Source organism: Rhinoderma darwinii, chromosome 9, assembly GCF_050947455.1.
Source record: "Rhinoderma darwinii isolate aRhiDar2 chromosome 9, aRhiDar2.hap1, whole genome shotgun sequence".
Lineage (NCBI taxonomy): Eukaryota > Metazoa > Chordata > Amphibia > Anura > Rhinodermatidae > Rhinoderma > Rhinoderma darwinii.
Window position 1 is genome coordinate 62,198,726 of NC_134695.1, and position 15,965 is coordinate 62,214,690.

The 15,965-nt window shown below is 43.1% G+C and overlaps 1 protein-coding gene across 2 annotated transcripts in view; it reads left to right on the forward strand.

Annotated features, from left to right (window-relative positions):
* Positions 1 to 1,243: 1,243 nt before the first annotated feature.
* CHST1 (carbohydrate sulfotransferase 1) overlaps positions 1,244 to 15,965 on the forward strand; it is a 39,586-nt gene continuing 24,864 nt past the window's right edge. For both annotated transcript variants that reach the window (XM_075837027.1, XM_075837026.1), the window contains exon 1: positions 1,244 to 1,730. The gene's annotated coding sequence lies outside the window, so the exon portion shown is untranslated. The remainder of the gene's footprint in view (positions 1,731 to 15,965) is intronic.

Genomic DNA, 15,965 nt, shown 5'->3' on the forward strand with positions numbered 1-15,965 from the left:
CAAGTAAGTAAGAGCACAGGGTTATGTCCCCATCGTACATAGCCCGGGGCTACCGCACAGAGGGACCATCTAAAGTCAACCATAAAACGCAGTATTTAAAAGGGCAAACTTGCTCTGAGGCACAAAACCACTTTAAAGAACAGCAGAAGGTTTAATAATCAATCGAGAACTAAAGTACAAAAAACATAAAATACTTCAACTAGAACTGACCGTGACGTAAGCTAGTTCATGAGGAAAAGCCACCGTATTCTTTGTATACTTCTAGACCACCAATATACATGGAAGGTGAGAGAATTTTCTTCTCAAGTGATCCGTCTAGAAGTTAATTAAGACTATTTTGGAAATCATACTGTCCACACTTAGCCAATCACACTGTCCAACTGGCGCTACCCGATGACATCATCACAGGTGACCTAATTGAATGCTCCATGGCCCTCTAGACCACGTCTGAACCGCAAATTAGTGTTTCTGGTTGCTAACCAGACTTTCTGATATTGAACCCGTCTCCATAGTCTGGATATATCTTGAAGCTTTAGTCTATCTTGAAGCTCCTGGTCCCCAATGCAACGTATCTACCAGGGCTCCCTAACTGTCATGTGCCATTTAAAGTGCTGCTGTCTTCTTATGTGGCAGAGGAGCCAATAATCGCCCTTAGACACCAGGGACCAGGTACGATTGCAACCACAGCAACCCCTAAAGATGTGTCCCTGTTCCTTGGTTCTTCTGACCACCTTCCTAGTATTGACTTTTGGCTATCCTGACCTATGCATCTGTATTTTTCGTTACATCCTTGACTGACAACTTCAGGAGCACATCTGCTGCCAATCTATCCAGCCGCAATCTGGCCGGAAAAGTCCATAACTCAACGAGAGGGTTAAGCGTGAGGAACGGGAGGGTTCCTTCGACTCCTCTCCTTGGTTAGTCGGTGCCAAACCAGTGGTGCTACTTGAGGTTCTACTTTCGATGATCATCGTATTACATAATGGTTACCTTTTCCACCGATCAGATTATCCTGGTGTTTTTGAACCTGCAAATTGGTAATCTGACGAATTATTTCTGAGCTAAATCAAGAACGAGGAATCCAGAACCTGATGAAGCAACATGCGAGAACAGCTGTGTGTTATTTTTGTTTGTCTCCATATTGCTCATAGCCTTTCTCTACTTTTGAACACCTCTTCTCCCTCGCACCTCGCTCCTTTACATCCCTCCATGTGACACTTTCTCACATCCCTCCTCCCTTCCCTTCCCCTCTTTTTTTCCTCCCTGATGTCTCTCGCTCCCTCCCTCCCTTCTTCCTCCCTCCTGTCTCCTTCTCTCTCAGCTGCTCTGCTGTAGCTGTAATATCTCAGTGCCCTGGAAGGAGACGCACATACATTTCAGCAGGACTGCAGTGAGATAGCTGTGGTGCGCTGCATCTCTCTGCTTCCTTTGCCCTCCCTTCCTCTCACCCCCATCACAAGTCACTCTGTGATTTGCAGTGGATACCAGGAGCCATACTTGGGGGGAGGGGGGTCTCCCTGAGAGGGACACTTGACTGGAGCATGATATTCCCAACATATTAAACAAGAGACTAAGGGGCTTGAGGATGGATGAGATTGGTGTAACAGGCTGGGGGTCCAACACTGGCGATGGTGGACAAAATTCTGAGAAGCTGCCACGGTTTTTACTGCAAGCTCAATAAGGATCCCCCTGGTCTTATCCCCCAGCATTCTGCAGCAGAGCCTGGGAAGGTAAGTGGACTGCAGTCCCTGGTGTCTCACTATCTCAGGTCTTGGGGTGGGACATAGGGCAGGACACTTTTTGGCTTCTTAGGTCACCAGGGCCATACGTAGATGTAAGGCGAAAGTCTAGATGCAACAAGCTGATATTGTGCACAGAGCAGTCGTGTTATTATATTACATCTAATTGTCTTTTATGAAATGATAGAAAAAGTAAAAATTTAGAATAAAGGGATTATATATAATTTATCCTATCTATCTATCTATCTATCTATCTATCTATCTATCTATCTATCTATCTATCTATCTATCTATCTATCTATCTATCTATCTATCTATCTATCTATCTCATATCTATCTATCTATCTATCTATCTATCTATCTATCTATCTATCTATCTATCTATCTATCTATCTATCTATCTATCTATCTATCTATCTATCTATCTCTGTAATATATTATCTATCTATCTATCTATCTATCTATCTATCTATCTATCTATCTATCTATCTATCTATCTATCTATCTATCTATCTATCTATCTATCTATCTATCTATCTATCTAGTCTCTGGAATGTTTATCACCCTTTCAGGGTAACACTATCCATAGTTGCAGACCCCATTTACAGACACCCTCCCTGGACACATAACTGTTCCACAAATCCCATTTATTTCATGCTGTTTGCCCTTTGACACATGTAACCACTAAATAGGCGGCCGGAGAGCAATTAAGACAAACCACATTAAGTGATAAATATTTGCAATGACCACAATACATAAGATGCCGGTAGCCGGACTGATAGATAGTCCAAGGAACAATTACATGACAACTGCAGGTCCAATCAGTTCAGTGTCTGTGTTGTCTGGATGACTGAGGTGCATGAATAATATAGGTGAGCTCTATGTATACAACACGCTCCCGCATGGGCTCAGAATAGAATGCCTTTATTATAGCAGCGTATGGACATGTATTATATAGAGTATTGTACATATAAATGGCCTGAACATTCCTAATTCCAGTTGTAAATTCTTGTAAATTTCACAGATGTAGCAGAGTTAATCAATTGTAGCAAAGCTGAATTTGACATTTAAAAATCAAACAAATCACTGCAAATTGTGTTATCCGTAGGTTTACATAGGACTGCAGGTAAACCTACTATAACATCTCAACTCAAAGACTTGCCTTTAGGCATTATGAACAATGTAGAGTTTTATGACAAATTCAACTCTGCTACCTCTGGTTTATGTACAGTTGACTTAATATTAGCTACTCATGACATCCAGTTCAAGCTATGGATTATCCAAAAGGCTTCTTGACATAACAGATGGACTTCTAGGCACAGGCCACCTGCTTTTGGTGCAGTATGTTAAATTAGGGGTGGGCCGGACCCCTGATGTGGTCTGTTAGAAGACCGAGCCTGCAGAAATTGTAATCACAAATGATCTGTTTTATGTCCTGAATGCACCTACTGCAATGGCGATGACAGCGCTGAAAAGTTTGGCTTTGCAGTGGACTTAAACAGAACTTTGTGGTGTAGTATGGATGTAGCAGTGCTGAATATGCCGGTGAACTTTTTTAAGGGCGGTTGCAGTGTTTGGGCATCATGATAACTCTTGTAAAGTTACGTTCTACTAGCAGTTTTGAGTAGAAACACAATGTGACATTACGATGAGTTGTGCCAATTGACATGCTCAGCTCTGCTACATCTACAGCAATGAAGCTAAATCCATCAGAATCATGCAAATTACAATAAAAAGGACATTGTAGTTAATACCAGGGATCACCATGAAAGGATTGGGACTATGAAAAGAATGTGGTAATCGGAGAGATGAACTGGTTTAGGAGTGAGAAGGAGATTTTCTAAGCAGGTAATGGAGATATCATTTTGGATTGTACGAGGGGATAAGCGGTCGGTGTCTGTGGCTTAACAGTAATTGCAGTAAGAATGAAGAGAATGTAGCTGGGGGGGGGGGTCAAATAAAGTCCTTGGCCGACTGATACATTGGAACGAGACTAGTGCTCATGCACACGGCGCCCTATTCCGTACAAGTTCCCACTTGTACGGGACTGTAATGTGGCCCCCATGGAGGTGTATGAGGCCGTACTGTATCTCCGTATGATCCTGACTTCATACGGATTCTGCCGCGTTATATCGGGTGCCATACCTCCGTAATCCGGTGCCATATGGAGCCCCATATGGCGGTACATGGCATGCCTATGGCTCCGTACTACGAGCAGAACATAGTGAAGAGTCTCCGTGCCCATAGTGTCATTACATAGGGAAGTTATAGGTACCGGAGAGTGTTCACGTTACATTGGACAAGGTCCCACAATACTAATAGGCACCTTACACCCGTTTGTATTGCCGCTCGGTGCCCATATGAAGGATGCACCAAGCTCATATTTCGGGCACACATACAATATATACGTTACATTATAGATCTTAAGAGATGAGCGAAGCTTTTATTATCTTCTTGATGAAACTTAATGTCTCGCTTCTTTAAGCCAAACCCTTAGTATATGAAAGATACTTGAGTCACATCATGTAATATCGCCCGGCATGTTATAATATATGTGATAATAATCATCTGATAGTGTATGCAGCGTCGCTGGATATAGAATAATATTTATTACCACGGGCTGAGGAATCTGGAAGCAGCACTTCATCCCTGTCCAAAATAATGCACGAGGGCTGGAGATGAACTTCACACTGTTCTGTCTGTACCCAAGTGGGAAATCAATATTTCCATGTGAGAAGGTTTTATAGGTGGGCGGTTGGGCATGCTTTTTTTAAAGTTTGCTTCATATGGTCCTTCAGTGAGTAAATTAGTAAAGTCTATCTATCTATCTATCTATCTATCTATCTATCTATCTATCTATCTATCTATCTATCTATCTATCTATCTATCTATCTATCTATCTATCTATCTATCTATCTATCTCATATCTATCTATCTATCTATCTATCTATCTATCTATCTATCTATCTATCTCATATCTCTCCATCTATCTATCTATCTATCTATCTATCTATCTATCTATCTATCTATCTATCTATCTATCTATCTATCTATCTATCTATCTCATATCTATCTATCTATCTATCTATCTCATATCTATCTATCTATCTATCTATCTATCTATCTATCTATCTATCTATCTATCTATCTATCTATCTATCTATCTATCTATCTATCTATCTATCTATCTATCTATCTATCTATCTATCTATCTATCTATCTATCTATCTATCTATCTATCTATCTATCTATCTATCTATCTATCTCATATCTATCTATCTATCTATCTATCTATCTATCTATCTATCTATCTATCTATCTATCTATCTATCTATCTATCTATCTACACCACGTTCCAAATTATTATGCAAATGTTATTTTTCGCTGATTTTCCTAAATAGTCGATACAAATGACAGTCAGTATAATCTTCAAGCCATCAACTGTTGGAGTGTAATGCAAATGTTATTGAATAAATCTCCTAATGATAACAGATTTTTTTTTAGAAGTAAAAAACTCAAAATGCACTGTTTCACATTATTATGCACAACAGAGATCAAAACATTGTAAAGGTTGTAAAGAGAAGTAAAATGGTAATTTGTAGAATTTGCAGCATCAGGAGGTCATATTTACAGAAATCAAAAGCTCTTTCAATCAAAAAAGACTTAACAGGCCAAGTTACATGTTAACATAGGACCCCTTCTTTGATATCACCTTCACAATTCTTGCATCCATTGAATTTGTGAGTATTTGGACAGTTTCTGCTTGAATATCTTTGCAGGATGTCAGAATAGCCTCCCAGAGCTTCTGTTTTGATGTGAACTGCCTCCCACCCTCATAGATATTTTGCTTGAGGATGCTCCAAAGGTTCTCAATAGGGTTGAGGTCAGGGGAACATGGGGACCACACCATGAGTTTCTCTCCTTTTAGGCCCATAGCAGCCAATGACACAGAGGTATTCTTTGCAGCATGAGATGGTGCATTGTCATGCATTAAGATAATTTTGCTACGGAAGGCACGGTTCTTCTTTTTGTACCACGGAAGAAAGTGGTCAGTCATAAACTCTACGTACTTTGCAGAGGTCATTTTCACACCGTCAGGGACCCTAAAGGGGCCTACCAGCTCTCTCCCCATGACTCCATCCCAAAACATGACTCCGCCACCTCCTTGCTGACGTCGAAGCCTTGTTGGGACATGGTGGCCATTCACCAACCATCCACTACTCCATCCATCTGGACCATCCAGGGTTGCACGGCACTCATCAGTAAACAACACGGTTTGAAAATCAGTCTTCATGTACTTCTGAGCCCACTGCAACCGTTTCTGCTTGTGAGCATTGTTTAGAGGTGGCCGAATAATAGCTTTATGCACACTTGCAAACCTCTGGAGGATCCTACACCTTGAGGTTCGCGGGACTCCAGGGGCACCAGCGGCTTCAAAAACCTGTTTGCTGCTTTGCAATGGCATTTTAGCAACTGCTCTCCTAATCCTATTAATTTGTCTGGCAGAAACCTTCCTCATTATGCCTTTATCTGAACGAACCTGTCTGTGCTCTGAATCAGCCACAAATCTTTTCACAGTACGATGATCACGCCTAAGTTTTCTTGAAATATCCAATGTTTTCAGACCTTGTCCAAGGTATTGAACTATTTCACGCTTTTCGGCAGCAGAGAGATCCCTTTTCTTTCCCATATTGCTTGAAACCTGTGGCCTGCTTAATAATGTGGAACGTCCTTCTTAGGTAGTTTTCCTTTGATTGGGCACACCTGGCAAACTAATTATCACAGGTGTCTGAGATTGATTACAATGATCCAAAGAGCCCTAAGACACAATACCATCCATGAGTTTCATTGAAAAACAAATAATTAAATATTTATGACACTTAAATCCAATGTGCATAATAATTTGGAACACGGTGTATCTATCATCTATCTATCTATCTATCTATCTATCTATCTATCTATCTATCTATCTATCTATCTATCTATCTATCTATCTATCTATCTATCTATCTATCTATCTATCTCCACTGTATATAAGAATATAAGGTAGAAGATACATACATTTTTAACCAGGACCACAAGTTATTGGACCTTGTTATCTTGGGTAAAAAGGATAAGATACTAATCTGATGTAAATTCTTCTGATCAATCCCGGGGATGTTGGAGAATGTTGCCAGGTGACTGCTACTGACTGGCCCCATCAAGCATCTACTAATGTGGCTAAATGCCCTGGAAGGAGTGTTGGATGGCCAGTTCATATCCCCTGTGGTCAGCCATGTGTGCGGTGAAATTGGAAGGTGATCCAGAGGCTCAATGCCAGATCCAGGCAGCAAGAATGGTGTGTGCTTACAACTTTACAAGATTTTGGCTTCTTTTCTTGGAGGATGTTGAGATTTTTTTAAGAAGTTTGTCTAAAAATGTATTAACCAGATTGGAGTAGCCCCCAGGAGGATCCTCAGCACTGTTCCCTCTAAGAAGTGTGCTCTGGAAAGGAAAGAGTTAACACAGCATACTAATGAGGATTAGCGAGCCCAATCACAGCTCTACCTGCAGAGTTCGGCAATTTTAACTCTATCGTCTCCAGAACGCATAGCAAAAGGTGGCCGTACACTTTAGATAGCTGTTGGCCGAACACGCGTTTGGCCTCCTGGACTTCCATTTACGCATACACGCTGGGCTTGGCAGGTGTTTCAATGGGGAGAGGGGAATAAGTCGCTATCAGACACCTTCTGGCAGCGGCTTATTTCCTGCGAGAACAAAGGATTCGGCATGCCCGATCCTTCTTTCCCCCCGACATCTGCTTTTGGGTGAGTCGGGCCATCCTATACAGATTAGAGAATTGTCTGGTCGAAATCGGCGGGTGTGGCTGATTGTCATCTAATGTGTATGGCCACCTTGAGGGTACAAACCGACCGCGTAAACACTGCAGATTTTCCACAGCGTATTACAGTGGCAGCAGTGTGAGTGAGATTTCAACAAATCTCGTCCCCACACTGCGGAAAAATGGCGCCGAAAAAAAAAGCACATAAATTGACCTGCGGTGCGGTTTCTTCAACTGCAGCATGTCGATTAATGGTGCGTAATCGCAGCTTATCTGTTGCCGGTTTTCCTATTGAATTCAATGAGGTGCATAAACCCGCAACAAAGTGGTGTGTGTTGCGGCGGCATCGCAGCGATTCCGCGGCTAAAATTACAAGTAAGAAAAAAAAATTATAAAGTTATACTTACCCAGAGTTCCCTCCTGCTTCTTCTCCAGTCCGGCCTCCCGAGATGGCGTTGCAGGCCATGTGACCGCTGCAGCCAATCACAGTCAGCAGCGGTCACATGGCCTGCAACGTCATTTAGTGTGGCTGGAACGGTCGTCAGAGGAGGGAGGGGGTAAGCATGTGCGATATGTGCGTTTTTTACCGCAACCACATGAAATATGTACCAAATTGCCGTAAAAAAGTGCACTTTTCAGATGCGGTTTTTCGTTGCAGTTTTGACCACATCTCAACTGCAACATCTGTACAGACCCTTAAGGGTATATTGAAATTGTGCAGTTTTTTGGTGCAGTTTTTGAAGCCACATTTAAGATTGGATTAAAAAAAAAATGGAGAAGTCGAATCTTTACAATATACTTCCCCTCCCTTTACGATCCACTTCTAGTTGTGGCTTCAAAAACTTCACCAAAACTGCACTGTGTGAATAAGGCCTAATGAGGGCCAACCACGAGGTTCAACTAAGACAACCCCAAAGGCAAATCCCTTTCTCATTAGTCCGACATGCTGATATGTATGAAAAAGACATTAAGCACCGTTGACAATACAATAAATAGAGAACATACATTTGGCGGGTCCAATGTACCCAGTCCGACCGACACTGGTGCCACCTTTTTGAGGCGATCAGATCCTGGGGTAAGTGACGAGACATGGCGGACAGTAGTGGATACGCTGGGGAGTTGCAGATCTCTTGGTCATCTTCCACATCCCTGCTCTTTACTGCTCAGCGCCAATTATGATGAACATCTTGGAACGAGTTTGTAAGAAATAATTGTGTCTTTGAGTTGATTCCTCCTCGTTATCATGCATTATTAATTAGGAGTAATGAGTAAAGTAGTGTTGTATTGTCCTTTTTGAAGATGTAATTTCTGCTACAGGATAATGTAACTTCAGATATGTAATTAGCGTCTAATGGTTGGCAGCTTGTTTCGCTCGCCTGGGGTGATGTAACCGGTTTGCCATTTGAAACCTGATAACAATTGGTAAATGACACAAGAACGGGGCCATTTTCTAGATCGCATTTTTAGGCGAGCAAAATAGTTACCCCGACGACGGTGAACTAATGAAGGAATACGCTGTGTTGTAGTAAAGAACAAATGCCAACGCGGCTCGGGACCTGGGAAAAGAAAACCAACTTCTTGTAGGGTATTTGGTAACACAATGTCAATGTACCCCCAAAAACAAGATTAGAAGGGGTGCAGTTCGTTCTCACACTGTAAAGGTGTCTGAAGACACAAAGATGTAACCACAATGGCCCACATGTGCCAAAAATGTGAGGTTTAAAATGTAGAAAAAACTTGGAACATGAACGGCGCTGCTAATTAATAATGACGTCATCCGGCAAGGTCAAGGGTTAAAATCGTAACAAATGAACAAGAAAGATATTTGACGATTGTTACGATTTTAACCCTTGACCTTGCCGGATGACGTCATTAAGGTATTTTGACCCCGGTCGCATTGGCGTTTTTTTTTTAACATCTTGGTGTATTTAAGTGTGGATGTCTGTATACACATTTTATTGGGCCTGAGGAAGATGCCAATGCGGTATCGAAACGCGTAGCCACAATTTTAATAAATAGTTCTTAATTATTCATATTCCTTCATTATTAAATAGCAGCGCCGTTCATGTTCCAAGTTTTTTCGACATTTTACACCTCAAATTTGCGGTGGCCAATTAGTACAACCGGTCTTGGATCCCGACAGCAGCACTTTTCATATCCAGTTTGATTGTTCATATACTGGCGACTTTTATCCATCTGAACTTTGGTGAGCATACCTCTGTTTCTAATTGTCTATACCGTCTTGGATTTATCTGCACTATGTGGCGCCGTGCTTTTTTCCTTTATTTCTCCACATGTACCAAAGACCCTTTAAAGGGCTTATGTGGGGACCAAAAGTGATTAGCAGTGCCGTCACTGCAGTATGTGACTACACTCGCTAATATACGTTCCCCGTCGCGCTGATTCTGAGATTTTCATAGATTTTTATAGCGCTGCCGGGGGACCGGAGGTCTAGTTGCAATGTATATTAGCGAGTATTTTTGGTCCCCACATAACCCCTTTAACACGGGCCAATGACCGGCGAATGGTGTCATTGACCCGTTTAAACAGGGCAGCGATCAGCCAACAAATGAGCAAACGCTCGTTCTTCGGCTGATCGTGTCCTTTATGCAGCCCAAAAAATGGTCGCTTGTCGGCAGCACATCTACCCGTGTGAACAGGGCATGTGCTGCCGATATGATGCAAATGTGTGGGGACGAATGATCGCAATAACCATTGTTCATCCTTATGCATTCTGATCATTGCTCCCTTTGAATTGAGGAAAACTAGCGCCGATGGATAAGCTGTTATCGTCGTTCGGTGCTCGTTACCGGGCCAAAATTTGCCCTTGTATAACCACCTTAAGACTGGCATGCTGTATCTATGCCAATCTTAGTATAGGAGATAGTTGTCATTATTTGTGACAAATGTATTTAAAGGTGCGTGCCTTTTAATTAATTTGGCGCATTTTGCAGAAAATCAAATCTCCGCCTGCTATGACCAGATGTAGATTTGCAAAAAAAATTCTGCCATTTTCAGGCTTTCTATTTAATAAATTTGACTCTCCTTGGAGACCTTGCCCACTTTTCTTGTCACTTTAAAAATTTGGGGAGTAACGAGGAAAGTTTGATCTTTACAGAAAATCTGCAGCACGTTGCAATTTTTTTGTTGCAATTTACTCCAAAAACACCAATATTTGCATAGGTAAATTATTCGGACATTTGTGTAAATAAAGAATATACATTGAAGAATGAAAATGTGCAGAACATTCTAATATGCTTTGTGTTTTAGTTCCCTTACCATTTTCAAGATCTCTGCTTGTAGTCAGTGAATGTAAACATTCATTAACTACATCCAGTGGCTAAATATCTGTTTCGATGATATCCAGCAGACACAGGTGCATGGCTTGTCACAGTGTACTGTATCTTGTAATGAACAATGCCAGTTGGTCAGGATGAGTTTTTTAGTCACTGACAAAAAGAAAAGATATTAAAAGCACAAAAGTCACAGAAATTAAAGGGGTATTCCAGACAAAAAAAATTTATGGCCTATCCTGAGGATAGGCTATCAATAGCTGATGGGTCGGGGTCCGACTCCCAGGGACCCCCATCGATCAACTGTTTTGAAGGGGCCGCAGCGCTCGTAGACTTTTCTCCCATTCACTTCAGTGGGAGAAAAGGCTGCAATACCTGTGAATCGCCGCTAAATGCGTGTCGACGATTCACAGTGAGCAAGTAGAAATGAAGGGGAAGCAGCGCTCGTATGGGCGCTGCGGCCCCTCCAAAACAGCTGATCGGCGGGGGTAGGACATCAATTTTTATTACCTGGAAAACCTCTTTAAGCAAATTTGATGAGTTTTGGAACGCTTTCCCATTGGTTGGAATTGATTGTTTTGGCACCAGTTGTCTTAACCTGTGGATCTCCAGCTGTTGGGAAACTACAACTCCCAGCGTACCCCACAGTCTGCTGCTGGAAGTTGTAGTTTTGCAACAGCTGGGGAGCCACTGCCATAGATGCACAGATTATTGCTCCACCCCGGGGTTGATCTACCCTCCTCTACAAGAACATCTCATGGCTACAAGTATCTAGAGGTCTGCAAACGATCGCCATGAATTGTGTAACCAGATCACGTCCTCACCCACATTGAGCATCATAGAATGCACAAATAATTTGTGCACCCCTCTAGTTTTCATTTGGGGTGAGATAAAGTCATTGTACACCATATAATCCTGTTTATTTGTGGCTGAAATAGGTCTTTCAGTTTATTTGACCTTGCAATCCAGAGTGGAAAGAGCAGATTTGTGATATAACAACAGGTTTGTTAGGAGACTCCAGCACTTCACTTCTCATTACAGTAGGCAGTAGAGTGCGGGAAAGGCATGGCCTGGCATACATTAAAAATGGAAAATCTGGATGAGGTACAAAGATGAGCTGGGGGGGGGGGGTGACATACAGAAAAAATGAGCAAGTCATGAGCTGACAAACAATAAAGCTTGGAAAGGAGGAGTTGGCACATAGGGGATGATCGTGGAGGAAGGACAGGTAAACTAGAGAGGGTGTGGTCTGGAATAGAAGAGCGGGAAGATGTGGTTTGGCACATAGGACAGCATGGAGTGGCTCAATAAGGTGCTGGTTGGTGGTCTCAGGTATCCGGCGCCTCGCTGACTGCAGAACATCCCACATTTGCTGGAGGGTGCGTGGGGGAGTATTCATAGAGCAAACAAGACGATCAAGGTCCCACGGATGCTCAATTGGTTTAGAGTCTGGCGAATTAGGGGGAAGAACTTGGAGGTCTTGGTCGTGCTCTTCCAAACACTGTCAGACATTTCTAGCCGTGTGACATGTCACATTGTCTTGCTGGAAGATTCCACCTGCCCCAGGGAAGACAAACAGAATGTATGAGAGGACGTGACCTGCAACTATGGATTCATACCCCAATACCTGGGTTCAGAGCCTTCCACATGGATGAGTGGCCCAGAGAATGCCATGAAAAAGTTCCCCAGACCATGACGCTGGTTGATTTTCACGGTGAGCTGCTCCACTGTAGAGTGTCATTCGGCCCTCGCGCACCTTCGTAGCCGACGTTCACCTCTCACATCAATGGTACGTGGTGCTCCGCAGTTTCCACGTTGGTTATTCCCAATGGTGCCATTTGTCCACTCACAATACACTTTCACCACAGCAGCACGTGAACAGTTCACAAACTGCGCTGTGTGAGAAATACTGCCACCACTCGAAAGCCAATAATTATCCCTTTATGCAACTCTGATAAATCGCCCCTTTTACCCATGGGAACAACGAGTCATATGTGATCAGACAGCCTATCGCACACCTTATATACCCACCAACAGGGCCAGACCCTAACAAAAAAACAGCCCTGGCACACAAGCCCCAGCAGCCAACACACTCTGTCTAAAACCGGCCCTGGCCCTCAGCCCCCCAGTCACAGCACACAGCGCATGTCGGTCGATTCGGTCCAAAGTGATTTCTGTGGAATGTCAGATTACCGCACTTTTTTATGAGGTGAAAATGCGTTCCGGTGGAGCAGCGAGCTCACAGCTTATGTTCTTAACATTCAGCTTTCCCCCTTTACCATAAAGCAACACCTACAGGGTGACGGAAGGTGATACTTGATTGAGTGATAAGTATATTGCTGAAATCTGCAATAATGTTCTATAAAAGAGAACTGGTTCAGGCGCATAAGTAACTTTCTTATGCAGCATCCTCCTCACTACACCACCTCCACCCAGCGAGGTATCCTCTCAGACAAGGCCACACTTCAGGATTTGAACCAGGGCCCACACAGAAGACACTGCTTAAGCACCAGACCACCAGCTCAGGTTGATCTCAGAGCTTTCTTATTGTCCCCATAAGACCAAATGTAAATGTCACTTCCAGCAGGAATAAGAACATGTCATCTTAGGAAGAATTTGTTGCCAACAGTTGAAAACAGAGGTAGCGCACTGGTAAAGATCTATACTAATAAAGTCGAGGCGTGAGCACCATGTGAGTTCTATCTCCGGGATCTCCAGCCTTAAAATTAGTTAGCCGCCCTGCTGTCATGTCTCAATATCATCCAAAGTTTTTCTTGTTGACGGTCCGATTACCCTTTCTTAAAAGTGGTGAAAAACATGTCCTTGTAAGGCTGCCGCGCAGCTAGCTCACAGCTTGTATGATCCATGTTGAGTGCAGGAATCACTTCTGTACAACGTGGGTTCGAACCCCCATGTTGTCCTCCTGGTGACCTTGGGCTGCTTCCTCTTTCCCAAAGTGCCACCTATGAAGGGATGGATTCTGATAGCTGTTTGAGTGATGAGTATATTGCTGAAATCTGCAATAGTCTACTATATAACTACAGCGGTCTCAAAAGAGACAGCTGCATAAGTAGCTTTCTTTACATAATTAAGTTTCCTATGCAGCAACAATCTCACTGCGCTGCCTCCACACCACTATAAACACCACCCAGCAAAGTACCATTTTGGACAATCCACACACCAGGTTTTGAACCAGGGGCAGCACAGAAGACACTCACTGTTTAGAGCACAGCTTAAGCACCTGACCACCATCTCAGGGTGATCTCAGGGTGATCTCAGGGTGATCTCAGGGTGATCTCAGGGTGATCTCAGGGTGATCTCAGGGTGATCTCAGGTTTTTCTTATTGTTCCCATAAGACCAAATGTAATCGTCACTTCCAGCAGGAATAAGAACATTTCATCTTTGGAAGAGTTTGTAGCTGGCTCGCAACAGCAGAGGTAGTGAACTGGTAATGTTCTCTGCTGGTGAATTAGAGGAGTCAGGAACATACGGGCTCTATTCCCAGGATCTCCTCCTTGTGTCTCAGTTTTGAAAGTCTTTCACCAGTGCAGGTTCACAAGGCGAGGCACCCTTTTAAAGGAGAAACGCATTGCCCTGTTGAGCGTCGGCTGCTTGCCAAAACGTTGTCACCTTCAATCACAAGCAACAAACTCGTATAAGTAACAAGCCCGCCATCTTCCACACATGCAGCATGCTTTGAACCCAGGCACATGGGTGAAATCCAAAGCAAACCTGGCCTAAGCACTTATGCCCCAAGCCATTGCATGATCATGCCCCAATGTGATCTAACGTGATCTTTAGCCCGAAGCACCCCAGTCACAGCGCTCTCATGAGACGATGTGGTCAAAAGTGACTTCTATTGAAAGTCAGATTACCGTGCTTTTTTTTATGAGGTGAGAAATGTGATGTGGTGGAGCCGTCGTCCTGCAGCTTATGTGTTCAGTCACAACAGTAAATGCCACCAGCACCTTATTAGTAAAACACATTATCGTCGACAGCTGAGAAAGATATTCGCAGGACTGACGGGCTTCTTTAAAAATGTATATTTCTTGTTAAAGAATGGCAGAAGGAGACATCATGTCTCCACAGGAGTGCTTCTTTAAGGGGTGTAGGAACCTCAATATAAATCAAGTAGAAAAAGAAATGACAATCAAATTACAAAGACGTGTTTTGTTTTTTTCTTTTTAAAGACGATCTTGACAGCAAATATAAAGCAAGAACATTTTTATTATTTTTACATAGAAAGAAACCAAACAACAGGAGGCAAAGATGATCATTTTAGGCACAACTCCGAGCAGTAAAGCTCATTTAAAGTGCATATGGTCTTGTCCCCCCCTCATCACCTTCATTTATTAACCCTTCTTCTCCACACTGTACAGTTGTTTATACTTCTTATTCTTACTAAAGTTACTGCACAAATATTATACAAGAGAACGGTGTCAGTAACATCTAGAGAAGCCGAGTAGTTCATTAAAGGGGTTTTCCACCTTCTGACAACTGATGACCTATCGACCGGATAGGTCATCAGTACATGCGCTGTGGGGGTCCGACCCCCCACATATCAGCTGGTCCGGTGCCTCTGTACACTGGACTTACATGCGGAAGCAGTTGGCTTCGGCCACGGAATAGGAGCCAAGCTTCTAAAGCATGGCCGCTATGCTATGAACGGAGCCAACTGCTTCCAGCTCCGTCCATCGCATTATGTGCCATAACATCCGGTGCCCGCAGGCACTGGTGTAGAACCGATCCCGTAGCTTAATCCTCTTTAGAAGATGGTCCTGGCACTTGCTGGACTTTCTTGGCTGCCCTGAAGCTTTCTTCACAGCAATCGAACCTTTCTTCTTAAAGTTACTGATAATCGAATAAACGGTTAAAGGGGTTTTCCACACACACACATGCAACCCACAGGCTGGACACATGCTGCAATCGTGGCACTCACACCTAAGACACATGCGCATGCACACCACTCACACTTATGACTCATGCGCAGTACATATATACAGCACCAGAACCAAGCTCAGTACATATATACAGCACCAGAACAAAGTTCAGTACATAAATACAGCATCAGAACAAAGCTCAGCACATAGATACAGCACCAGGACAAATAC